The sequence below is a fragment of the Bubalus kerabau genome, chromosome 2, assembly GCF_029407905.1.
Source record: "Bubalus kerabau isolate K-KA32 ecotype Philippines breed swamp buffalo chromosome 2, PCC_UOA_SB_1v2, whole genome shotgun sequence".
In the NCBI taxonomy this organism is placed as follows: Eukaryota; Metazoa; Chordata; class Mammalia; order Artiodactyla; family Bovidae; genus Bubalus; species Bubalus kerabau.
Genome location: NC_073625.1, coordinates 80,420,485 through 80,448,291, shown reverse-complemented (window position 1 = coordinate 80,448,291; position 27,807 = coordinate 80,420,485). Strand labels below are relative to the sequence as shown.

General features: G+C 35.6%; 1 protein-coding gene across 1 annotated transcript in view; it reads right to left on the bottom strand.

Annotated features, from left to right (window-relative positions):
- Positions 1-27,807, bottom strand: part of CADM2 (cell adhesion molecule 2) — a 285,958-nt gene that overhangs the window by 22,069 nt on the left and 236,082 nt on the right. The window lies entirely within an intron of this gene.

Sequence of the window (27,807 nt, the reverse complement as noted above, 5' to 3'; positions counted from 1 at the left end):
ACTTGTATGAAAGTATCTTCACCGGAGGAGAAGTGCTATCAAGAGGATATATAGTGACTAATAAGTACTGGAAATTGTCTGCCTGACTTATGGTTATCTAAACAGAAATTCTATTGTAAACACATTTCCCATGTTTCAAAGGGATTCCTTTCTAGAGGTTCCACGGTTGCTGTTATGTTCTCTTCTGTGATCATTTCATGAGAAACTGGAAGAAAAATGTCAAATGAGTTTTATCCTCATCCCATAATTCAGAATTTATTTTCCAAAATGGCCAGAGTTGTAAATGGTGGCTAAATTTAGCAAGATTACAAATAAACTACTTAGATCCAAAAGGTAATATAGAAAAATATGTTTAGAGTTCATTCTATTTATTTAGAAGAAAAATTCAGTTTCTTAATTTAATTGGTGAGTTACAGTTAAAAAAAATACTCAAATATATCTCAAATGCTATATTATAGAAAGCAATTCAGAATGTCACATTATTATTGGATCTATTGAGTAAGTAGACTTACTTAAAGAGAAAAAATTGAATGAGGGCTATATCAAACTTAGTAATTTCTTCTAAAATGAATTTTGAGAAAAATATTACTGTAAAACTTCAGTGTAGTTAACTCTCAGAGATCTGGCTCCATTGTACATAATTTATATACCTTATAACTGTTAGAAGTTGCTCTATCCTTACTATCATTAATAATTTCATAATCAGATTGTTAGCTTGCAGATCTAGACACTGATGTAATGGAAGAAATAGTTGTTTTCATGTTTATGGATAAGAAATAAGCTCCACTGTTCCCAAAGTGAATAAAAAAAATGAATAAAAAATATACCATGCTTAAGTTATGATAATGCCTTCAGTTTAAGCATACATGAAATTTGCAATTTTATGAATTAATGGATCATGATTTTTTTTTTATTTTAAGAAACAAGTGTGCAAAACAAAACTAACTAAACTAACAGATTCTTTAGAGAAAATTAACTTAAATATTAATGAGTAGCAGATATGCCTATAAAATAATTCTGCTCTTACAAGTTAATATGAAGTATGCTGCTACTGCTGCTTCTAAGTCACTTCAGTCGCGTCCGACTCTGGGCGAGCCCACAGACGGCAGCCCATGAGGCTCCCCTGTCTCTGGGATTCTCCAGGCAAGAAAATATGAAGTATGATTATATGTAAATTTTGTCCTACATTATTGTTAAAAATACTGGGTCTAAATCCCTGTTATGCATAAAATGTAATTATTCATTGTAACAATTATTTCACAGCACTTGTGGTCCAAGCATACAAATGAAAACCTCGCTGAAAGCTCTGAGATGAATTCGCTGAGGTCATTTAAACTAAGCAGAAGAAAAATTTAGATGGAAACATTAAAATATCTGTACTTTATGTTATAAATTATGTCAAGTTCATAAGAGTAGATTTCTAAACTATTTTCAAAGTGGTACCTAATACATAAGAATTTCTTAGAATTTTAATGACAGAAGTTTCTATCTTTCCTCTACTTAAGCAATACCCATAAAATTTAGAGGAAGAAATTAGGCTCTTCACTATCATTAAACATATAACCTAATAAGAAATATATAACCTAAAATATATTCTAATGTGACTATAAATCTAATGTAGCCATAATTATTCTTCCAAATTTAGCATAATTGTTTGTTTCTATAATAAGTAGAATGCTGTTTCATTTCCTTCTTCCTGTCATCTCCATATAAAATAATTTATTCTGCATTGTTTTACCAGAATTTGTCATTCACCAAGATTCAAACTGCCTTCCAAGACAACAAGAAAACAGCAAGATATCAAGAAACAGCAAAGAACTAAGTTATTTTCTCAAGGTCATCTGGTAAGGCTGCAGACTGCCCAACAACAGAATGTCAATATTTGTTTCTTCATTTTGTTCACTGACTCATCAATGCTTTTTAACTTTATATATGAAAAGAATTTTCAGTATATATTACCTGTAAGATTTTATGTTACTGTAAGTATAAAAAAGGGGAAAAAATGAGTCTTAAGAGAGTTCTTTACCAAAGATACAATAAAAATATGACACTAAATGAATCACTATTTCAATTACATATTCTCTTACAGTCAGAGAAGCTCAAACTGGATTCAGTCAAGTATGGATTGAATGATCTTGAACAACTTACCTACTTTATTCTCACTGAAACTTGGTTTACTCTTCTTTAACTGTTATCTTTACTGATCATCTGTCTTGTATTATAGAAATATTGTGAAAGTGAAACAGGTTTTGACTTGGAAAGTTCTTAGTATAGTGCCCAGCACAGAGTCAGTATGTGTTAGTCTTGTTTATATAATTGATAATTTTCAAGATCTACCCTAATTTGAGATGATAGTAGTGATTTCAATAGAAATGAGTGACCAAACTTAAAGACATTTTAAACTGGGATGTGAGAGGATCACAAAATACCTGTGGTGTATACCATATTGGTGAACAATGAAAAAAAAGAAAGATAAATTGCTGATAAGATGATTTTGTTTTTTAGTTAGCATTTTAATTAGAATTAAAAACTCCTATGAAAGTTTATTAGGACAATAGTAATAACCATTAATAGAGTTTTGATCAAGCTATACAATCTTTTAATTCATTTCAGAATGTACATATGATTTAATTAGCTAGTTCTCATTTTAATTAGCTATATCATATATAAATAGAAACATTATTTTTTAATAATCATTTCTTTATGAATTTCAAAGTCTTAATTACATTTTTTCCCTTGAAAAACATCAGAAACTTATTAGAAAGTGCCATATTTTCTGTGAAGACTTTTGAAAGACTGTTTGTGTATTTCTTTTTTAAAATTCCTTTTACTGACTTTCAAGATAAAATAACATAACCATAATATGAATTTCCAAATATAAAGAAAAATGTAATGTTAATCTTAAGTCTTCCATTACTCCCACCCTCCAGTAACCTACATCTACTTTTTAAAGTTATATAGTTCAATGTTTTTTATTCATAGTGACATGGTTCAGTGTTACTTATTCATGTTTTTGTGCTATGTAAATATACTGAAGTAGAAGAGTCAGGATTAACTCATTTAGGATTAAAGATTTTCTGTCTAGAATTGTCTTAGCTAAAAAATTCTGAGAAGTGGGTTTTGGGAAATCTTCCTTTTCCTATAGCAATACTAAGGAAACCTCATATACATTTATGTCCACTAAATTTTAGTGTTATACATATTCAGGATCCTGTGCTTGGGGTTAGAAATGTGAGCGCATTTTACTTCAACATGCCTTGGTTTGTGCTTTAATTTTTTTGTTAAGACATTGCCCATATAGTTTATATTACATTGTATTCTTACTACTTACTACTCAATGGAGGTAGACGAATTGGAGTAACATGAGTGAAAGGTGGAAAAGTGATATTCTGGACTGTCAGGAGTCCTTTCCTCATGTTACTTATGTTAACAAAGCTCTTACTTTATCTTACTTCCTTGAGGTACAATGTGATTTGTAGCAATACTCTAGACAGTGATAGATGTTATTCTACCCAGAGGGCCGTGACTACATCAGTTTGCAACTGACAAACTCATTTCCTAACTTCTCTTGAGACACTAACAAGGCCTGAATCAAAGGTCCAGTGTAATTACCATGTGTATTTCAGATTAAATAAATGTGATAAAAGCTTCCATCTGGCTGTTGATCAAACATGTGGGGAGATGCTGATTTCCAGTGACATATTGCAATATGTCTATTGTAACAGTCCCTAATGCCTTCCTGTAAATTACTTACATTTGGGACTACTTGACTTAGGCAGACAGAAATATTATTCACTTCTTAAGTGCTGCCCAATGGGAGTTTCTAAGATGTCTAATCTTACACTTGTTAAGGAAGATATTAAGAAATAATAGAGCCATGTTTATTTTATTAAACAACAATTGTGCTCAAACTATTTGAAAAAGGCAAACTCAATATCATAGCAGCCAGAAACTTGTTCTTGATGACAGAAGACTATATCTAAAGAGACTGAAAGTTAAGACACTAGATAAATATTTGGTTGCATTATAAGATGCTGAAATTTTGATAAATGAATGAAGTCTGGATATCTACTTTAGCAAACAACGGCAGTAGCATAGTAAAAGCATTGGGCTAAGCAAATTTTTGGTTGAAAATTTCACAGATGTTGTGTCAGTCACTGTTAACAACATGTTTCTGTTTTTTTTTTTTTTTTTTTTAATTTTACACTATTGTATTGGTTTTGCCAAATATCGAAATGAATCCGCCACAGGTATATATGTGTTCCCCATCCTGAACCCTCCTCCCTCCTCCCTCCCCATACCACCCCTCTGGGTCGTCCCAGTGCACCAGCCCCAAGCGTCCAGTATCGTGCATCCAACCTGGACTGACGACTCATTCCATATATGATATTATACGTATTTCAATGCCATTCTCCCAAATCATCCCACCCTCTCCCTCTCCCACAGAGTCCAAAAGACTGTTCTATACATCAGTGTCTCTTTTGCTGTCTCGTATACAGGGTTATTGTTACCGTCTTTCTAAATTCCATATATATGCATTAGGAGTATACTGTATTGGTGTTTTTCTTTCTGGCTTACTTCACTCTGTACAATAGGCTCCAGTTTCACGCACCTCATTAGAACTGATGCAAATGTATTCTTTTTAATGGCTGAGTAATACTCCATTCTGTATATGTACCACTGCTTTCTTATCCATTCATCTGCTGATGGACATCTAGGTTGCTTCCATGTCCTGGCTATTATAAACAGTGCTGCGATGTTTCTGTTTTAAAGGAAGAAAACCTAGTATATTGGTTTCTAGTTAAAAATACTGATAAACATTAGAAATGGTGAGGGGATTTGGGGTGGGGGTATTCTAGAGTAGGGTATAAATATAGAAAATCAAACCACAGATATTTGCCTGAGATTAAAAAAAAAAAAGAGCCCATTCCTAGTTCTTATGCTAATGTTAAAGGCCTCAGGAATAGTCTAGGACTCAGGATTTTCCAATCTGACTTATTTTGAGGTGGGTCATTTTTTATTGTGGAGTGTTAGTCTGTCATCATAGAATGGCTGGCAGTATCCTTGGCCTCTACTCAATAGATACAAGTATTTCCCAAGTGGTTATAATAAAAAAGTCTCCCAAGACATTTCCAAATATTCCCTATGGGGCCAAATCTGTGGTAGTCCAGAACCAATTATCTACGTAAATTTGCTTAATAGATGCAGAAGGTCTATGAAGGATAAGAAAAAATAGTACAATAAACTATCAGCTACTAAGGTCCTTAGTGCTTAATTTATACAGATGGCATACAGGTTACATATTTTAAGAATAAAAGATCACAATTGAAAATACTACTAAATTTGAGAAAATATGCTTATAGAGATCAGATACAAACAAAATATTAACTAGGGTGTGTATAGGAAAGCTAAAGGAGGAAAGAAAAACTACATAACCTAGGTTAACTAGGTATATAAACCATAGAATGGAATTATATAAAACTGGATTTTAAAATTTTAATATAATTGGCCTTAATGAGTATTTACTGAACTGAACTGAATTGCATTCTTTGCCTTAACTTGAACTTTGAGGAAGAAAATGAGGCTGGGAAGAAAAGCATAAGAGTGGAGAATGTGGGTTCTAGCCTTAAACTTTCTGAGTTAGAATCTAACTTTGACACTTTTAATCTGTGACATAGGACAAATTCAAGTTTTCTGCCTCTGAGTCTCCTTTAGTGTAAACTGAGGACAAAAATAGTATTTACTGTATGAGTGAGTGAGTGAAAGTCCCTCAGTCATGTCCTACTCTGTGACCCAGTGGACTATACAGTCCAAGGAATTCTTCAGGCCAGAATACTGGACTGGGTCTTCCCACTCCATTTCTGATAGATGGGAAGGTACAACAAAGACAATTTCTATGGAAACAAAATGAGAAGGCAGTTTCAAGGAATATCTGAGTTTATAGCCCAGTTTAGTAGCACATGGTGACATATTCCAGGGTAGTTGAGAACTGGATTACGAGTACATTTATAACTCTTAATAACTAAGAATCCCTGGAAACTAGAAAGGAGCCTTTGGGATCTCTACCTTTATGAATGAAAAAAGAAAGGGGAGGTTCTAGAGATTAAAGACCAATATAATTATCTTTGAGTTCTAGGAAGACTGGTAGAACAAGTCAGCTGCACCCAAACTTATTAGGTATGCTCCCCCTTGCCCAAAATGACTTCCTATGGAAATAATAAGTTTGCATTTGCTGTGCATGAAAGCACACTTACATTATCTCCAAACAGTGATAGAAAGACTAACAGGAACTTATGGAAGCACTGACAGTTATGGAGGAGAGCAGAGAGCAATTTCCACACTGCTGTTCTACCTTCCATATTTTCCTTCTAAATGTTCATTCTAATACTAATTTCCAAATATCTGTCACTAGAGGCAGGAGAGTATGATGGAAATATCAAATAGGCATGGACTGAAATGTCACCTAGGCAATTTACTAACCACATACTTTTAGGTAAAAAAATCTGCCTGCAATGCAGGAACCCCAAGTTTCATCCTTGGGTTGGGAAGTTCCCCTGGAGAAGGAAATGGCAACCCACTACACTACTCTTGGCCTGGAGAATTCCATGGACAGAGGAGCCTGGCAAGCCTGCATGTACATGTAGTCCACAGGGTCAAAAAGAGTCAGAAACGACTGAGTGGTTAACACTACCTTTAGGTAAATTGCTTAAGAGTGCTGTATTCAGCTTCCCTCAAGTGTAAATAAATTACTTCTGCGTCATGTAACTAGGGAGGGGCAGAGGAGGGTGGTGGTAGAGGAAGGAAGGCACCAATTAAATTTTGCTACTTAAGTTGAAATATGAAAAGTGCTCACTCACGTTGCTCTACTTTCTTACTCTAGCTTTGAAAAAAGTCACAGAATTTAGAATTGTAAGAAATTTATTATTGAGAAGATTTAGAAGGAGAATGTTATGCTGAGGAGGTAGTGAAAGCAACTATAATTGAAAACAGGCTATGGTAAAGTACAATAAGTTTCAAAGGAGGTATCTCACATGAGAATTAGTTAGTTCAAAGGGCAAGGTCCAGAGAAACTAGGTTTAGGTAGGTTTTGAGTCAGAATAAACTATCTTTGTGTCAGCAAGAGCTTCAACAACAAGCACAAAAATATGCTATATATCACCTTGGGCATAGGGTTTCTCTGATAACTCCTAAGAGGCCAACTGAAGCTCCTTATTCCCAGAGTTCCAGGCTCTCTTGATACTTCTCATTTCCTACAAGTCCCTGGTAGCTAAAAGACTTCACTCAGTAGATTTAACACATGTTAAGAAGTTACGAAAACAACATAAGGTTTATTTTTCTGAAAATGAACTTTCTTTTTATTCACAACAGGAAAAAACTCTTCAACCTAATAGAAATCTTAGCCCTAAGTTATTACTTTCTAGTAGTCTCTGGAAGTGTATGTTTGGCATATGGTATATTTTACTTTAGTTTTATGCTTAAAGGTATTCCAATAAAGAATGTAATTTTTTAAATCTCAAAAAGAAATAAGTAAAATACATTTCTAAGAACTTCATAATTGTTCACTGTTCATTTAAAATCTAGCCTTTTGAGATGTGCTTATATATTATGCATGTCTTTTTACAGAATCTAACTACAGAAATTCCATCTCTCAATGCCTTATTCAATTCATTTTTGGTACCTTTATTTTTCCAAAAAAAAAAAAGTCCCTAATCATATTTTCATTCTTCTCTCATTATAGTGCTGTCTCTCTCTGTCTAAAAGGCATTGCTGTCACCTCTGAAGTGTTAAATATCACATGGAGAAAAACCATGATTAAATTTTCCCATGACACACCCATGACTGCTGCTGCTGCTGCTAAGTCACTTCAGTCGTGTCTGACTCTGTGCGACCCCAGAGACGGCAGCCCACCAGGCTCCCCTGTCCCTGGGATTCTCCAGGCAAGAACACTGGAGTGGATTGCCATTTCCTTCTCCAATGCATGAAAGTGAAAATGAAAGTGAAGTCGCTCAGTCGTGTCCAACTCCTAGCAACCCCATGGACTGAAGCCCACCAGGCTCCTCCGTCCATGGGATTCTCCAGGCAAGAGTACTGGAGTGGGGTAATAAATATAGCCTGCAATAAACACTGCCAACTTTTCTACTTGTACTTATATTTTCATGTTATGTGTCATCAGTATGGTTACATATTTGTGTTTAACAAAAGTAGCAAAGGTGGATATGGCAGACCGACATTAAACCATTATGTTAACTACTTGTTAGAGATAATGAGGAGAAGGCAATGGCACCCCACTCCAGTACTTTTGCCTGGAAAATCCCATGGGCGGAGGAGCCTGGTAGGCTGCAGTCCATGGGGTCGCTAAGAGTCGGACACGACTGAGCGATTTCCCTTTCACTTTTCACTTTCATGAATTGGAGAAGGAAATGGCAACCCACTCCAGTGTTCTTGCCTGGAGAATCCCAGGGACGGGGGAGCCTGGTGGCTGCCGTCTGTGGGATCACACAGAGTCGGACACGACTGAAGTGACTTAGCAGCAGCAGCAGCAGAGATAATGAAAAGTAACAAATATCTAATTGTACCTAAAATGTATAGGCAATATTATTGAAAGACAATAACTCTCATCAACTTAAGATTTGTCTATTAAATATATAAGAAACATAAAAAGATAACCTAGGCAGTTCATGTAGAAAGGGGCAATAGCTAAAAGCATAGAGATAAATTAAGAGTATAAATAATAAAAATAGTAAAGAAATAATGAAGAAAAGAATAATAACTAGGACTTTGGCAAAGAATGGTGAAGGTTGATCCTAGAAAGAACTGAATATTGCATATTTGAACCAGTGGCAAAGAAAGCAAAAGGCAATTGTTAAAAATATAGTACCTTCTCTACTATGTCCATAATTGATCTATGCAGTGACTCCTTTAATCCTGACAGTAGTTTATGAGTAGGTACTATTGTATTCCCATTTTACAGATAAGGATATAGACATAACTTTCCATGGTCACAAAACTAGAAAAGGAATTTATAAATTGGATTGAACTGATAGAGAAATAATTTGACATCAATTTTGGCCATGCTTTGAGTTCTGGAGACTGTTTAACCAGAGATGTGATTGTTAAACACAATGGAGAGAGATTTAGACTAAAGAAAAAGATGTTTTATTGTCATGATGTTGAAACTAAAGGAGAGACAAAAGAGAGATCAGCAGAAGAGATTTAGTGAGAGGGAATAAGAAGACATTTGAATACAGTGATTGAATCTTAGTAAGAAATCCAGGAAGATGCTTAGAATACTATCCAGAAAAATGGTACAAAATGAAAGTGCTTGTCAAAAGTTATCAAATGAATGGTCAAAGATATTAACTATAAAAAGCCCAGTGGATTCTTTAGAGAACTGGGGATGAGAAATAGTGATGCAAAGTTGATTATAAGGAAGCTAAAATGAGAGGGTGACAAATTTTCAGTGGATATAGACACAATGTATCGAGTTTTTCTTTATACAGTTCATAGGAATACTGGACTGGCTTGCCATTCCCTCCTCCAGTGGACCACATTTTGCCAGAACTCTCTACTATGACCCATCTTGGGTGGCCCTGAGTGGCATGGCTCATACCTTCATTGACATGACAAGGCAGTAATTAAAAAGACCATCAAGGTTTTCATCTTTCTAGTACTCATGTACAGATATAAGAGTTGGACTATGAAGAAGGCAGAGTGTGAAGAATTGATGCTTTCGAATTGTGGTGCTGGAGAAGACTCTTGAGAGTCACTTGGACAGCAAGGACATCAAATCAGTCCATAACAAAGAATCAATCATAAATACTCATGCTAATACTCAGGACTAATGCTGAAGCTGAAGCTCTAATACTTTGGCCACCTGATGTGACTGAACAACAAATCCAAAGAGCAATCTGAAACATGTGTACAAACTTCGGAAAGTTTTTACATATTGTCTTGCTGCTGTTCAGTCACTTAATCGCGTTAGACACTGGGAGAGAAAAGTTTGGTAAGTATTGTAAGATAAGCATCATAAAATCTGGGACCATAGGAGTCCTGGATTACTCTGATGGGTGAGATGCTTTTGTGGAATGGTCCCCATATCTGTCACGTACCCCTGAGTTTCAGTTCAGCCACTCAGTTGTGTCCCACTCTTTGCGACCCCAAGTACTACAGCACACCAGCCTTCCTGGGCTGTCATCAACTCTTGGAGCTTGCTCAAACTCATATCCATCGAGCCAATGATGTCATCTAACCATTTAATCCTCTGTCATCCCCTTCTCCTCCTGCCTTCAATCTTTCTCAGCATCAGGGTCTTTTCCAATAAGTCAGTTCTTCCCATCATGTGGCCAAAATATTGGAGCTTCAGCTTCACCATCAGTCTTTCCAAGGAATATTCAGGACTGACTTCCTTTAGGATGGACTGGTTGGATCTTCATGCAGTTCAGGGGACTCTCAAGAGTCTTCTCCAACACCACAGTTCAAAAGCATCAATTCTTCAGTGCTCAGCTTTCTTTATGGTCCAACTCTGACATCCATACATGACTACTGGAAAAACCATAGCTTTGACTAGACAAACCTTTGTCATGAAAGTAATGTCTCTGCTTTTTCATATGCTGTCTAGGTTGGTCATAGCTTTTCTTCCAAGGAGCAACCATATTTTAATTTCATGGCTGCTGTCACCATCTGCAGGGATTTTGGATGCCCCAAAAATATAGTCTCTCACTTTTTCCATTGTTTCCCCATCTATTTGCCATGAAGTGATGGTACCGGATGCTATGATCTTCATTTTTCAGCTTCATCAAGAGTCTCTTCAGTTCCTCTTTGCTTTCTGCCATAAGGGTAGGATCATCTGCATATCTGAGGTTATTGATATTTCTCCCAGCAATCTTGATTACAGCTTGTGCTAAATCCAGTCCAGCATTTCTCATGATGTGCTGAGCATATAAGTTAAATAAGCAGGATGACAATATACAGCCTTGACGCACTCCTTTCCCAATTTGGAACCAGTCCATTGTTCCATGTCTGGTTCTCACAGTTGTTTCTTGACCTGCATACATATTTATAGGAGGCAGGTAAGGTGATCTGGTATTCTCAAGAAGAATTTTCCACAGATTGTTGTGATCCACACAGTCAAAGCCTTTAGAGTAGTCACTGACACATAAGTAGATATTTTTCTGGAACTCTCTTGCTTTTTCTATGATCCAACAGATGTTGGCAACTTGATTTATGTTTCTTCTGACTTTTCTAAATCCAGCTTTAACATCTGGGAGTTCTTGGTTCACGTACTGTTGGATCCTAGCTTGGAGAATTTTGAGCATTACTTTGCCAGTGTGTGAGATGAGTGCAATTGTGCAGTACTTTGAACATTCTTTGGCATTGCCTTTCTTTGGGATTGGAATGAAAACTGGCCTTTTCCAGCCCTATGGCCACTGCTGAGTTTTCCAAGTTTGTTGGCATATTGAGTACAGCACTTTCACAGCATCATCTTTTAGGACTTGAAATAGCTCAGCTGGAATACCATCACCTCTACTAACTTTGTTCACTGTGAGAGTGGAGAGAAAAATGAGATGGCCACAGGATTTAAGGAATGAAGGAGTCATTAAAAGAGGGATTTTGGAGGGGAAGAGGTTTTTAGTTTTAAAGCAGAGATAAGATGAAATAAAAAGATTGATGTAATATGACCTTAAATATAAAGAAAATAAATCTTTTTTTAAAAGAACCTCAGTATTTTCAGGAAAATAAGAGATGAGGGAATATGCAGATAATGAGAAAGGCAGAGTTGGTTTTAAAGTGTTTTGAGTGAAAAAAGTCTCTATCTCATATATATATCATATATATCATAGTTAGCTCTGAACAAATGGTTCACAAAATATTTGAATAGGTTTAATTGTTCAGTTCCTACAAATTCTAAGCTTGAAATGTAAAATCAACTGCATGTAAGCTTAATATCAATGTGTAGTTCCAAACCAGCAATCAATCATAATATCATCCTTCAGTCACATCTAAATTATCATATTAATTATATGATAACAAATTCTTATCATTTATAGTTACAAGGAAAGAGTTGAAGCAATTCCATCTTCTGCTCTTACTGCAAGGTTGTGTATATATATATATATATATATATATATATATATATAGTTCATTGAGTTTAATTTCTTTAAAGCTATTAATATACTTTATAGCTACATAAAGAAAGGCATATCTGAAATGCATTAAAAAGTTTCCTTTTAGTTATTGCTGTCTGTTACATTTTATTGTATCAATTGTTAAGACAAGGAAGAACCTTTTATCCTTTAAAAGCCTAGTTTATATTTTATAGCATTGTTTACTAAATGCTTAATGTCTGTTCTAGCCATAACATGGATGTCCTTTTTGAAACACCAGCTGTTTTTAAACTTTATGTACCTGTTTGATAACTTGAAGACAAATTACCAACAGTTTTAGCCAGGAAAAAAATGGCCTTCTCTATCTCAAATTAGATGAAATGCATATCTGAGATTTCTTTGAGAACTGTCACAGTGTCTATATGCTGCTCACTTCATTTGTGAACTTTAATCAATATTCACCCCAAAACTATGCATTTAGTCAAATCTAGTAACAATAGAAGAAAGATTATTTTTTCACATATAGAGAATAGAAAATATCTAAGTTAATACATTGTTTAAGTTTATTCCTGTTGGGGCTTCCAAAGTGACGCTAGTGGTAAAGAAGCCACTTGCAAATGCAGAAGATGTAAGAGATGCAGGATCAATCCCTGGGTCAGGAAGATTCCCTTGAAGGAGGACACAGCAACCTACCCCAGTATTCTTGCCTGGAGAATGCCATGGACAGAAGAGCCAGGCGGACTATGGTCCATAGAGTCACAAAGAGTTGGACATGATTGAAGCAGCTTAACTCTCATGCACACACTCTTCTTGTCAATGAATCTCCTCCCCCGCACCACCTCACACACACATAATTCTCATATAATATTATGATTTCCTAAAAAAGCTAAGAGGTGACAGAATTCCAGCTGAGCTATTTCAAATCCTAAAAGATGATGCTGTTAAAGTGCTGCACTCAATATTTCAGCAGATTTGAAAAATTCAGCAGTGACCACAGGACTAAAAATGGTCAGTTATCATTCCAATCCCAAAGAATGGCAATGAGAAAGAAAGTTCAAACTATCATAGAGTTGTGTTCATATCACATGCTAGCTAAGTTGTACTCAAAACCTTTCAAGCTAGGCTTCAACAGTATGTGAACCAAAAACTTTGAGGTGTACAAGCTGGGTTTCAAAGAGGAAAAGGAACCAGAGATCAAATTGCCAACTTTCGCTGGATCATGGAGAAGGCAAGGGAGTTCCAGAAAAATATCTACTTCTGCTTTATTGATAACAATAAAGCCTCCGGCTGTGTGGATCACAGCAAACTGTGGAAAGTCCTTAAAGAGGGGAGTACCAGACGCCTTACTGTCTCCAAAGAAACCTGTATATCAGTCAGGAAGCAACAGATCTGGACGTAAAACAACTGACTGGTTCAAAATTGGGAAAGGCATGTGACAAGACTTTATATTGTCACCCTGCTTATTTAACTTATGTGCATACCACATCATATGAAATGCCGGGCTGGATGAATCATAAACTAGAATTAAGATTGCCAAGAGAAATATCAACAATCTCAGATGTACAGATTATACCACTCTAATGGCAGAAAGTGAAAGGGAACTAAAGAGACTTTTGATGAGGCTGAAAGAGGAGAATGAAAAAGCTAGCTTGAAACTCAGTATTAAAAAACTAAGATCATGGCATCTTGTCCCATCACTTCATGGCAAATAAAGTAGAAAAAGTTGAAGCAGTGATAGATTTTAATTTCTTGGGCTCTCAAATCACTGCATATGGTGACTATACCCATGAAATTAAAAGATGCTTGATCCTTGGAAGAAAAGCTGTGACAAACCTAGACAGCATATTAAAAAGCAGAGACAATATTTTCCAACAAAGATTTGGATAGACCAAGTTACGCTTTCTCCAGTAATCATACATGGCTATGAGAGCTGGACCATAAGGATGGCTGAGTGTTGAAGAACTGATGCTTTTGAACTGTGGTTTTGGAGAAGACTCTTGAGGGTCCCTTGGAAAGCAAAGAGATCAAACCAGTCAATCCAAAAGGAAATCAACCCTGAATATTCATTGGAATGACTGTACTGAAGCAGAAGCTCCAATACTTTGCACATCTTATGTGCAGAGTCAACTTACTGGAAAAGACCCTGATGCTGGGAAAGATTAAAGGCAAAAGGAGAAGGGGGTGGCAGAGCATGAGAACAGTTAGATAGCATCATTGACTTAATGAACATGAATTTGAGCAAACCCCAGGAGATAATGGAAGAACCTGGTGTGCTGCAGTCCATGGGACAGCAAAGAGTCAGACACAATTTAGCAACTGACCAGCAAAAACACCAAAATCCAAACAGCTGTTACTATATCCCAGCATAGCCATTCTCTATTTCCAGGTTTCAGGCTATTACAGTAGAACCTTAATTTTGCTTTCATCTCCCGTTAGAGAAATGAAAGCATCCTCTCAAACATCTTTTTCAAATAACTTGCCCCAAATAAGTGGTATTTCCTAAACCTTTTCCACTAAACCACTCTATTTTATTTTCTTTTCAAAGTTTTCTCCTTCCTTAACCTACAGATATCTGCCTTATTTTAAATTACCTTTTGTCAAGCAGATTGAATTTCTTTTGTGTTTCTCCTCCACCTACTTTCTAAGAATTCATATTCCTCAGGGATTAAACTATTTCTCCTTTATTACCTGTTCTCTTGACAATGTCATCCTTATGGCTGCAGAGTCTGTGTTGGTGACTCACATAATAATTTGCCTCACCAATGTACAAATAGAAGTCCCAAATGTCAGTATAATGCTAACCATTTTCTCTTGAGATGTTCCCTGAAATGTTAATATATAGTCCAGAGTAGTGAATAGAGTTGTGGTCTAGGAGCCAGAAATTTAAAGTCTTTGTTACTAGCTGTGGGAACAAGGCCAAGTCAGTTATCTTCTTAACCTTTGTTTTCTCATTGATCAGTTGATAAGTTGAGACAAAGAACCTTTCCCCTGATCCCATTGTCCTTGGCCCAAGAAAAGAGATGAACGTGCTCAGAAAAAAATGTCAGGCACTATTTAAATACTTTCCCAAAATAAATCCTATTATCTTACAATACAAAATCTCTCCTACTTCTCTCTCTCTCTCTCTCTCTCTCTCTCTCTCTCTCTATATATATATATATATATATATATATATTCATTTTCCTTTGTTCTCTGGAAATAATAACATTAAATTCTTCCAATTCCCATATTATCAACTTCCTCCTTTCTGTTATTATCCACTTTCTGTTATGCCCTCCTTTTCTTTGACTTGGACAAACATGTCTTAAACTGTCTTTCAGCCTCTAGACTTTTCTCACTCTCTTTTGTTCAAAGGCCAAGTATAATTTTAATGTGCTTAAAGCAAAATTATGATCATGTCACTTCACCATCCAAAAAAATTCAATAGTTCTCCATTGCCTAGGATGTTAAATATCTCTCTTCTTGGCATGGCATTTAAGACCTATCACAAGAATGTTCCTCGGATTCATTTCGATATTTGGCAAAACCAATACAATATTGTAAAGTTTAAAAAAAAAAAAAAGAATGTTCTTGAACTCATATTCTGCAGGCTTATTTCCCCTCTTCTCAGTATCAAAGCTTTTATTTTCCAGTGAAGCTAGCATAAGGGGGATTTCACCTTCTAGTTCTTTTTTCATGGTTTTCACCATGGATCCCACATTCCATTGTATCCTAATCTATCTAGAGTTAGTTCCCACTGTAGTTGTAAGCACTCTATTAATCCTTTTTCCCCGGACTAGAACTCAAGCTATAAGAACAGCTGTTAATATAGCAAGTAGAACAGTAATCTAGGTACTATAGATGCATTCTATAATTTAATACAGGTTAAGTGAGGTATTATTACCCCAATTTACAAAGGAGCATACAGACAATTAACAAAATTGCATGATTTACTCATTCAGCTACAACCTAAAAGTAGAGATTTCAATCCATCTCTGTTAGGCTTCAAACCTCATGTTCTTTCCTTCGTAGCAGTTGTTTTCCAACTATTTAATAGATTTGCAAGTACCAGGAGTTTAAGATATACAATGAAATAGGAAGAAGTAAAATATGCAGGTTGTAAGCCTCATTGCCCTGGCTTGCTTTCTTTTAAGAAAAGAAGGATAAAAGAAGAAAATATAGTTTGAGAAACAATTTTTGGAAAATAGCTGAACCTCTTTTGCATGATGAAATTTGCCAACACTTTTATCTTATGTCTCTTGATAGTTTAAAATAATTGTTATAGCAATTTCTAGCCACAGTTCTCTTTACTAGATTGGAAGCTATTTGAAAGTAATTAACAATATCTTACTCATTTTCTATTGTTCATAATATTGACAACTCAAATAAAGTTAAATGAATACATGAGTCTACCTTTGTAGTAAGCATATAATTTTACACAAAGGGGTTATGTTAACTCAAATAATGCCATCACCCTGTATTCTCCATATGTAGTTCCATATGTTGCTTCTCTACAATCATTTATATAAGTCAATTATAAAATCTTATTTTTCTGCTGAAAACAGAATGTAAAATACACACTTTTATATGAAGTTAATGAAATGAAATTCAACTGTGTGTTACTCAGTATCTCTAGGAAAGACAATTCATTGGATTATAACCAGGCAGTTAGATGTTAACTTTTCAAAATAGATTGTGAGTTCTTTCTCAAAGAAAAGAGATATCAGAATTTTCTAAAGTAAGTTAGATGGTATAATTTGTATCCCAGGTCTTTAGAATCTTTAGGCAATAATAAGATAATATGGATATTTACTGAACTGCAGTGGGATGCTTATAAGAGAACAAGTCAACTGTCATTTTCTTATCTATTCTTAAAGGCTAGCCTACTAGTTCATGTACACCCTCCCCCTGATGCATTTGGAATTGACGACTCATATTCTCATGAAGAGAAGCAGTTTAAAAATTGTGGAAAAAATTAAAAGATGAATAGCAAAACTATTTTAAAATAATTTTTTAAGAACTATCTTTTTATACTACATTTAATATGCTAATATCATTCAAAGATAACTTTTATCCTCAAGATATTCCAATAAACATGATGAGTCATTTCAATATGCTACGCTTCATGGAGCATTTTAAATAAACCTGAAAATCAATTATAGGCAAATGGATGTTTTGCTGCTGGTGGCCACACTCAACAGGAGAATCCTACTTCCTATGACAACATGGATCTAATTAAGAGCAGCTATGCATTGAAAAGGTGTGTCCTAAAATGATTTATGATAAACACACAGAAAAGATAGATGAGAAATTATCATCTCTCTGCTGTGGGTGTGAGGTTTCTTTTTGTTTTGTTTTCTCATTTTGCCTTCAATTATAAATCACATATCATGGGATATATTCTTCCACTCCAATATGTGATATGCATTACTAGGAAGATATTTTAAACTCAACAGAAAGAAGTATACTGCATATAAATATCTGTGTTGTTCAAGAAAATCTGAGAATAAACTAGCTTTGAAAAAAAAGAGTGAAATGTGAGGAGCAATGTGAATGCACTACATTAGACTTCCAAACTGAAAAATTTCTTAACACATTTAGAAATGAATGATGATCAATCCTTCTGGGTTTCCCTGGTGGCTCAGTGGTAAAGAATTTTCTTGCCCATGCGGGAGATGCAAGAGACACAAGTTTGATCCCTGGATTGTGTGGCTCAGACGGTAAAGTGTCTGTCTACAATGTGAGAGACCTGGGTTCGATCCCTGGGAACCTGAACCCCCCTCCAGGGAAGGTTGCCTGGAGAAGGAAATGGCAATCCACTCCAGTACTCTTGCCTTGAAAATCCCATGGACGGAGGAGCTTGGTGCAGGCTACTATCCATGGAGTCGCAAAGAGTCCGGCATGACTGAGCAACTTCACTTTCACTTTCTGAAATAGGAAGTGGCAACTCACTTGCCTGGGAAATCCCATGGACAGAGGAACCTGGTGGGCTACATTCTTTGGTGTTGCAAAAGAGTCAGACAGGACTTAGTGATTAAACAACAAACAGTAACAACAACACAATCCTTTTAATTATTATTAATTCATTATTTTTGTTTGTTTCAGAAAAGAGAGTCAGAATTCTGGTCTTACTTTGGCTTGTATTTTTGAGGATTACAAATCTAATTCTGTTGAGAAGAATAAGTCAGGGGCCATTTTCTTCTCTTGCAAGATATTCTCATTGTTTACAAGCTCTGAGACTAGGTCCTTGCATAACCATTAATTGTAAGAATGCATATATTTGAAATAATGTTTATAATTTTAATATTTTGATTCCACATCAACACAAATTTAAGAAGCATTTTTTTTCTACCACTAAGGATGCATTAAGTCACTAAAGATACATAGTCTAGTGGCAGAATCTGGCAGACCAAGAGCAATCACAACAGTACAGAGTTGTTAAGTGCTCTAATTCTCTCTTTTAACTGGTGCTATGAAAACACACAGTATGAGAACAGAAGAGGTATATTAGAGATACTGACATCTTCAGAGGGTTTTGAAGCATAAGTAGAAATGTTCTAGATGGCAAGACAAGGAAAAGACATACCTAGTAGCATAACCCAATAAAGCATGGAATGGTCAATAAATTGCCAAGGAAACACAGATGTATAGTACAGTCTTATGGACTGTGTGGGAGAGGGCGAGGGTGGGATGATTTGGGAGAATAGCATTGAAACATGTATAATATCATATGTGAAGCCAAACGCCAGTCCAGGTTCGATGCATGATACAGGATATGCAGGGCTGGTGCACTGGGATGACCCAGAGGGATGGTATGGGGAGGGAGGTGGGAGGGGGGCTCAGGATGGGGAACATGTGTACACCCGTGGTGGATTCATGTTGATGTATGGCAAAACCAATACAATATTGTAAAGTAAAAAAAAAAAAAAAATGCCAAGGAAAATATGTCTGTAGGAGAGTGATTTTAGCTGAAGTTGTGGAAGACCTCAATTTCTGTAGGACTTTATTGTTTACACCATGGTTTCTATTGGTCTGAATACAAAAGAAAAAAGAAAAATGAAACAGTGGGTGCAAGTATGACTATCTCTAATTTATCAAGCTCAATGAAAAGCATGACTTACCTACAGAGATACAGCAAGGAAATAATATGATTGTGGCTAAAATTTCAGGTGTCCCAGCTCTTGGTCTGTTTTTTTTTTTTTTTTTTTTTCCTACAACAAAATTCTGCTCTAGTTCTCATTCTTACACGTTTAAATATCAGACAAAAAAATGCAAAGTAATGAAAAGCAAATAAATTCGGGAATTAGGCAGACCTGGATTTGAATCACAGTCTTGGTCTTGTTGAAAGAACTTGACGTTAATTCTTAACTTCTTGGAAAATATTTCTAATCTTATAAAACAGAACACTCACTGATACATAATAAATACTCAGTTAATGATGGCAATTGTTATCTGCAAAAAGAAATCAATGACACAGATAACCATGATGATGTGATCACTCATCTAGAGCCAGACATCCTAGATTGCAAAGGCAAATGGGCCTTAAGAAACATCACAATGAACAAAGCTAGTGGAGGTGATGGAATTCCAGATGAGCTATTTCAAATCCTAAAAGATGATGCTGTGAAAGTGCTGCACTTGATATGCCAGCAAGTTTGGAAAGCTCAGCAGTGGCCACAGGACTGGGAAAGGTCAGGTTTCATTCCAATCCCAAAGGAAAGGCAATACCAAAGAATGTTCAATTGCACCGCACAATTGCATTTATCTCATATGCTAGCAAAATTATCCTCAAAATTCTCCAAGCCAGGCTTCAAAAGTATATGAACCAAGAGCTTCCAGATGTTTAAACTGGATTTAGAAAAGGCAGAGGAAATAGAGATTAAATTGCCAACATCCGCTGGATCATAGAAAAAAACAGAAGTTCAGAGAAACATCTTCTTCTGCTTTATTGACTACACCAAAGCCTTTGATTGTATGGATCACAGCAAACCGTGGAATATTCTTCAAGAGATGGGAATACCAGACCATCTTACGTGCTTCCTGAGAAATCTGTATACAGGTCAAGAAGCAAAAGTTAGAACCAGACATGGAACAACGGACTGGTTCCAAATTGGGAAAGGAGTACGTCAAGTCTGTATATTGTCACTGTGCTTATTTAACTTCTATATGAGTACATCATGCGAAATGCCAGACTAGATGAAGCATAAGCTGGAATCAAGATTTCCAGCAGAAATATTAATAACCTCAGATATGCAGATGACACCACCTTAATGGCAGAAAGCAAAGAGGAACTGAAGAGTCTCTTGATGAAGGCAAAAGAGGAGAGTGAAAAATCTGGCTTAAAACTCAACATTCAAAAAACTAAGATCATGGCATCTGGTCCTGTCATTTCATGGCAAACAGATGGGGAAACAATGGAAACAGTGAGAGACTTTATTTTCTTGGGCTCCAAAATCAGTGCAGATGGTGACTGCAGCCATGAAATTAAAAGATGCTTGCTCCTTGGAAGAAAAGCTATGGTCAATCTAGACAGCATATTAAAAAGCAGAGATATTACTTTACAGACAAAGGTCTATCTAGTCAAAGATATTATTTTTCCAGTAGTCGTGTGGATGTGAGAGTTGGACTATAAAGAAAGCTGAAACAAAAGAATTGATGGTTGTGAACTGTAGCGTTGGAGAAGGCTCTTGAGAGTCCCTGGGACCACAAGGAGATCAAACCAGACAATTCTAAAGGAAATCAATCCTGAATATTCATTGGAAGGACTGATGCTAAAGCTGAAACTCCAATACTTTGACCACCTGATGCGAAGAACTGACTTACTGGAAAAGACCCTGATGCTGGGAAAGAGTGAAGGCAGGAGGAGAAGGGGATGACAGAGGATGAGATGGTGGATGACATCACCGACTTAATGGACATGAGTTTGAGCAAGCTCCAGAATTGCTGATGGACAGGGAAGCCTGGTGTGCTATAATCCATGGGGTTGCAAAGAGTCAGACATGGCAGAGCGACTGAACTGAACTAATAGTTATTTGATTATCACTATCATTGTTATTTTATTTTACATGAGATATGCATATCTTTCAAAAATAATCACTGTTTTGGTTTGCTAATAAATATTTTCAAGCTTGTTTTATGCTACATTATATTGCATTTGTCTGTTTAAATTATCTTGTCTCCTTTATTTTTAGTCCCTAAACTCCTCCTGAATAAGTAAACATTTATTCCTGTACTTCTGATGTTTAGTTCCACTGTTACTACAAGGCTGAGATATTAAAAAAAAAACAAAAAACTGAGGGAAATAAACAAAATCTTGTCATATAATAGTTATGCAATATAAATTATATGTTATATTTTATTTTTTTAATTTTGATGATGAATTACTTAAACTGATGATGAATAAACTTAAGATCTGACATCTACCTGCCATGCCCCAAATAAGCAAATTAGTTTCCTATATTTCCTGTCATTATTATCCCACAATCTGCTCTTAAAGATGAAGGAAGAGTTTATCAGATGAAGACTGAAGGAAGATATAGTACAATCATTTGTATAACCATCTTAAAATAAAGATAAAATTTAGGTGAGTATGCTTGCTTAAGCTCCTAGTGGAGACTAATGTGCTGACCAGTGTTAAGAATACTGACACTAATAGGGCATCATTTATTTTTATAATGACTCCTAAGTATATAGTCAATTTTGCGATATTGCTGAAGCAAGCCCAGATATGCTTATTGAGAGAAATATTTGCAAAAGTGCTTAACATGATCCAAGTTTTGCTGGTATCTAATCAAGCCAATTTTGATTTGTGCTATTACAGATTTATTATCACATAACATGGACAATTGTGGTGTCAATGTATTAATTTCTGAGCATAATTGCTCCCAATCACTAATAATGTTCTAATTTACGTAGACTCTGGTCTCAGATAATTTACCTGTAGATGTGTTCAGTTCTATAATGTTTTATAAAGTATCTTTTGGAAGGAATGTAATTTTCCTTTATTTCAACTTCTGTCCAATATGAAAATCCAATGTATATTCCAGCAGTAGAAATTAAAATTAATTATGCTCTAAGCCAGGATAAGTAAAAAATAATAAATTTCAGAATATGAATATGCATTGAAGTGATAAAGTTAGAGACGTGGTCTGTCCTACTGTAAGTAAAAAGTAGGTCGGAATTTATACAGTAAGGTTTAGACCTGTTAAAGGGGCTAATCTAACACCATAGGTTCAACCAGGTAATGAAAATAGGGCATTGCTCCCCAAAGGCTGCAACTTACTGATGCTATTTGGGAAAAAGAAGATTCTAAGGTGAAAAATGTCCCATTCACATACTAATGTGATTTAGTTTATCAAGCTGTGTGAAGTTTACATTGGCAAGCTGCAAGTAGAGTTAGGGCTGGTGAGAAAAATTAGGGCAAATTTCAATTGAAACAGATGGAGAAGATAATGGCACCCCACTCCAGTCCTCTTGCTTGGAAAATCCCATGGATGGCGGAGCCTGGTAGGCTGCAGTCCATGGGGTTGCAAACAGTCGGACACGACTGAGTGACTTCACTTTCACTTTTCACTTTCATGCTTTGGAGAAGGAAATGGCAACCCACTCCAGTGTTCTTGCCTGGAGAATCCCAGGGACAGGGGAGCCTGGTGGGCTGGTGTCTATGGGGTCGCACAGAGTTGGACATGACTGAAGCAACTTAGCAGCAGCAGCAACAATTGAAACAGAAGAATGGACAAGACAGAATTAGAATATGGGGCATGCCTATGAATTTACCTCTTTGGGTCACCTAAGACTTAGTAAGAAATTAATGGAAGAAAAGAATTAAATTAGACTAGTTTCCCTGGTAGCTCAGCTGATAAAGAATCAGCTTGCATTGCAGGAGACCCCAGTTGGATTCCTGGGTCAGGAAGAACCTTTGGAGAAGGGATAGGCTACCCACTCCAGTATTCTTGGGCTTCCCTGTTGTCTCAGCTGGTAAAGAATCTGCCTGCAATATGGGAGACCTGGGTTCGATCCCTGGGTTGGGAAGATCCCCTGGAGAAGGGAAAGGCTACCCACTCTAGTCTTCTGGCCTAGAGAATTCCATGGACTGTGTAGTCCATGGGGTCACAACGAGTCAGACAGAACTGAGCAACTTTCACTTTGAATTCTTCATTGTCCTTAATACAGATTCCTATTTCAGAAAAACTTTGAAATTGGGGCTGAAATTAAAGAAGAGTTGGTAGTTCTAAAACCTAACAGCTTTTAGATAAACACTGTTCTTTATAAGTGGTGAACAAACTTTTAGAAGAACCGTAATCCTGGAAGATAGCCACTACATTTCTTTCAGAAGTGAAGCAGAAATGCAAGGAATTCTCTCAAGGGTATTAAAAAAGAGCGAAAAACCCATCCAGGATAATTGTCTTCTTGAATTATGGGATTTTCTCTAATAATGTAAGAGACTTGGCCACATGATGAATACTGTCTCTCACAAGAGAGTGTATATATATATATATATATATATATATATACCATTTCCTCTTTTAGGGTATCTTTTTGACCCAGGGATTGAACTCCAGTCTCCTGGCTCTCCTGCATTGCAGGCAGATTCTTTACCCACTGCAGACTGATTGCAGCCATGGAAGTAAAAGATTCTTGCTCCTTGGAAGAAAATCTGTGATAAACATAGACAATGTGTTAAAAAGCAGAGACATCACTTTGCCGACAAATGTCCGCATAGTCATGTGAGAATGTGAGAGGTGGACCATGAAGTCTGAGAGTAGAAGAATTGATGCTTTAAACTGTTGTGTTGGAGAAGACTCCTGAGAGTCCCTTGGGCAGCAGGAGATCAAACCAGTCAATCCTAAAGGAAATCAACCATGAATAGTCATTGAAAGGATTGTCTCTGGAGTTCTAATACTTTGACCACATGATGTGGAGAGCCAACTGATTGGAAAAGACTCTGATGCTGGAAAAGATTGAAGGCAAAAGGAGATGGGGGGCGGCAGAAAATAAGATTGTTAGATAGCATCACCGACTCAATGGACATGAGTTTGAGTAAATTCCAGGAGATAGTGGGGAACAGGGAAGCCTGGCGTGCTATAGTACATTTGGTTGCAAAGAGTTGGAATCTACTTAGAGACTGAACAACAGCAAAAAAAAATTTTACAACTTTTCTTTGAGAAATCAAAAGACAATGTTGAGATGTCATGTAGTTAAATTAGCAAAGCATATTTAGAATAGGAATAGGGAATGATATACATTTGATCAAATCATAAGAACCTGAGGACACAAATGGATATCTTTTCTTGGTTGTGTTTTACTTATGTTATTCTAAAATTGTTCTTCTTATATGTTACTCCAAACTGAAGTCTTATTTAGGTACAGGTTTGCAAAACAATTTCTCTTTCAGCCTATTTAGAGTGATGTGAGCCCACCCTAACTTTAGGGGAAATAAAGAGGCCTGTAGTTCAGCTGAAAGTAATCAAAATAGTGTTTGATATACTGTGGTTAGAAAAGAATTACTGTACATTTCTTTTGAATTAATTTTATTCTGAAAAAACTGTAACTTTTTTTCTATCTAAATATTCCCATTCCAACTTTGTCTCTTCAGTAGATATGGATGAAAGTTTTAAAATAAATCCTTTTGTTACATTTAAATTTATTTAAATCCCTAATTGCATCCTTGGTAATTTCTGTTTTCTTTATTATAAAAAAGAACAGTTTGGAGGAACTTTATTATTTTATCTTGATTATATAGTAAAGACGTATTAATCATCATTAAATAAGAATAAAACATAATGATTCTCCTAAGTGTTAATATTATCATAAATGGCAGGACAATTCAGAATGTTAAGATTTTAGAAATTATTTGAAGGGACAATAAAAGGGTAAATTTAAGTTTTTTACGTCTCTTCACTTTTGTAGCTCCAGGCTGATGAGAATGATAATTTGGTAGGTTGTGATTAACAAAACATGCTAGCTTTTAGGCTTCAGGGAAAGAAGTGGGTGTTACAACTGGTAGCTATATTCTACATTTGACTTCCTCTAAAATGTATAGGGCATTAATATTTTTTTCTAAGCTTTTATGTAGTGATTTTGTTACAATTAAAAGGCTGGAAATTTTTTGCTATGTTTTCTAAGCTATTAAATTTTGAATTTGAGTTTGTAATCTTCCACTTTTCAAAATCTCTCACTATACCTATTAATGTGGTTAATTATACATAAATAAATTATATATAAAATTATATAAATAATTTATAATTATATAAATACAGATTTCTTAATATTAAACCATAGTTTAATTATTGGTAATAAACTAATTTTGATAAAGCATGATTTTTTTAACATGTTATTGTATTGTATTTGCTAGTATTTCATTTAGGATTTTTCCATCAGTATTTGTAAGTTAAAAGTGATTTCCATGATAGACACAATGGAGGAAGGAGAGGATGGGAAGAACTGAAAGAGCAGCATTGACATGTACACACTACCTTGTGTACAATAGCTAGTGAGAAGCTGCTGTATAGCACAGGGGGCTCAGCTCTGTGTGCTGTGATGACCTAGAGGGGTGGGATGGGGGTGAATGGGAGGGAGGCTCAAGAAGGAGGGGATATCTATTTACTTATAGTTGATTTACGCTGTAGTATAGCAGAAACTAACACACCACTGTAAAGCAGTTATCATCCAATTAAACAAAGTAACTTCCCATGTTCTTTTTCCCCCTGCTATATCTTTATGACTTTTAACTAGTGATGTTTTGATGTCATTATATAAAAAAGAATGGAAAACTTTGCTTTTTCCTCTACGTTTGGGATCTGTTTTAAAATAGCATCTATTTAAGATATGATATAGTTAGCAGAGATGTGATACAAAGCATATCCTTACACAGTATCTGTAATTTTGCCTATTTATAAATATATTTTTATAAATTATATCTTCCTAGAAACATATCTTCGGAGAAGGCAATGGCACCCCACTCCAGTACTCTTGCCTGGAAAATCCCATGGATGGAGGAGCCTGGTAGGCTACTGTCCATGGGGTCGCTAAGAGTCAGACATGATTGAGCGACTTCACTTTCACTTTTCACTTTCATGCATTGGAAAAGGAAATGGCAACCCACTCCAGTGTTCTTGCCTGGAGAATCCCAGGGACGGGGGAGCCTGGTGGGCTGCCGTCTATGGGGTCGCACAGAGTTGGCCATGACTGAAGTGACTTAGCAGCAGCAGCAGCAGAAACATATCTATTACATATAGGTTTTCAAATCCTTATGCCTAGAGTTATGGTATGACTTTTAATTATTTTAATCTCTTATTTATTGGAAATCTTTACTCTCGATTAATTTTATATGTTGTTGATCTTTTCTTTTTTTCTAGGAAAGATTAATTAGGCATCTGAAAGCTTTACTGATTTCTTTGCTGACCTTACCAATTCCGTAGTTTGCTTTCTAATTAGTTAATTTCTGCTTTTATCTTTATTTCCTCTCTTCTAGATTTTTATATTAAAATATTCTGGTTATAAACATTTTTTAAGATTTATATCTGCTTGTTTTTATTTCCCCTTTCTTCCTCCCTTCCTCCCTCCCTTTCTTTCTCTCTCCCAATCATGTTCAGTACTATGATTTTTCCTATGAATAACATTTCAGACAGTCCTTATGTATTTTATAGATTTTCTGTTTTCAAGTTAGATTTTAATCAAAGGTTTTTTATGTTTGACTCATGAGTTTATTTCTAAATTTTGTTTATATTGCCACTTAAATATTTTCTTTCATTGTCATTATATTCTGGGATTATTGAATTCATGACCGAGAAAATAATGTATAATACTGCTTTTACATTATCTTTTACTGATTGCTGTTTTCTTTGCTACTCAATAGGGAATTGATTAAAAAATAAGTTTAGTCATATGTAAAAAATACCCCTTATTGTTAAGGCATAATTTGATATATGTCTCTCAGATCAATTATATTTTTGCTATTATTCAGCTTATGTATATAGTTAATATTATTTGGCCTGTCAAGGTCAAATGTATGTTTCTACAACAAGTAATACAACATACACAATTTCTAGATAATTATCTTCGCAATCCATGTTTATGTGTGCTCAGTTGCACAATTGTGTCCCACTCTTTGTAACCCCATGAATGGTAGCCCACCAGGCTCTTCTGTCCATTAAATTTTCCTAACAAGAATACTGGAGCAGGTTGCCATTTTCTACTTCTGGGGATCTTCCTGACCCAGGGATTGAACCTGTGTCTTACATCTCCTGCACTGGCAGGAGGATTCTTTACCACTGCACCACTTGGGAAGCTCCTCTTCTTCCTACTACTGTCAATTTGAAGTGACCATCTTTATTTCATGTATTGTTGCTACCTGAATTCAAATTAAAGGGTTGAAAAGATTATATAGAGCAGTGGTTAATGAGAAATTTTCCAGGTGGTATTAAAAGGAGGAGCAAAGTTCACAAGTCTCAAGCAATGTTTTACCAAGATAACCAACAAGTAACAAGTCCATCACTTAGGGCACTACCTAAATATAAAATATAAATGAGAAAATGTAAAATTCAAAAGTAATATAAATAAAATCCAATTAAGAACTTGTCTCAGAATCTTCATGTGACAATAAAAAAAAAAGGTTTCTGAACAGCTCTTGAAGAAAAAATATTAGCTTTTATGTTGTGAAAAAGGAGCACCAGCTTTTGTAATTAAATAGTTATATTGTCAACTACTTCCTATGATGAAAATG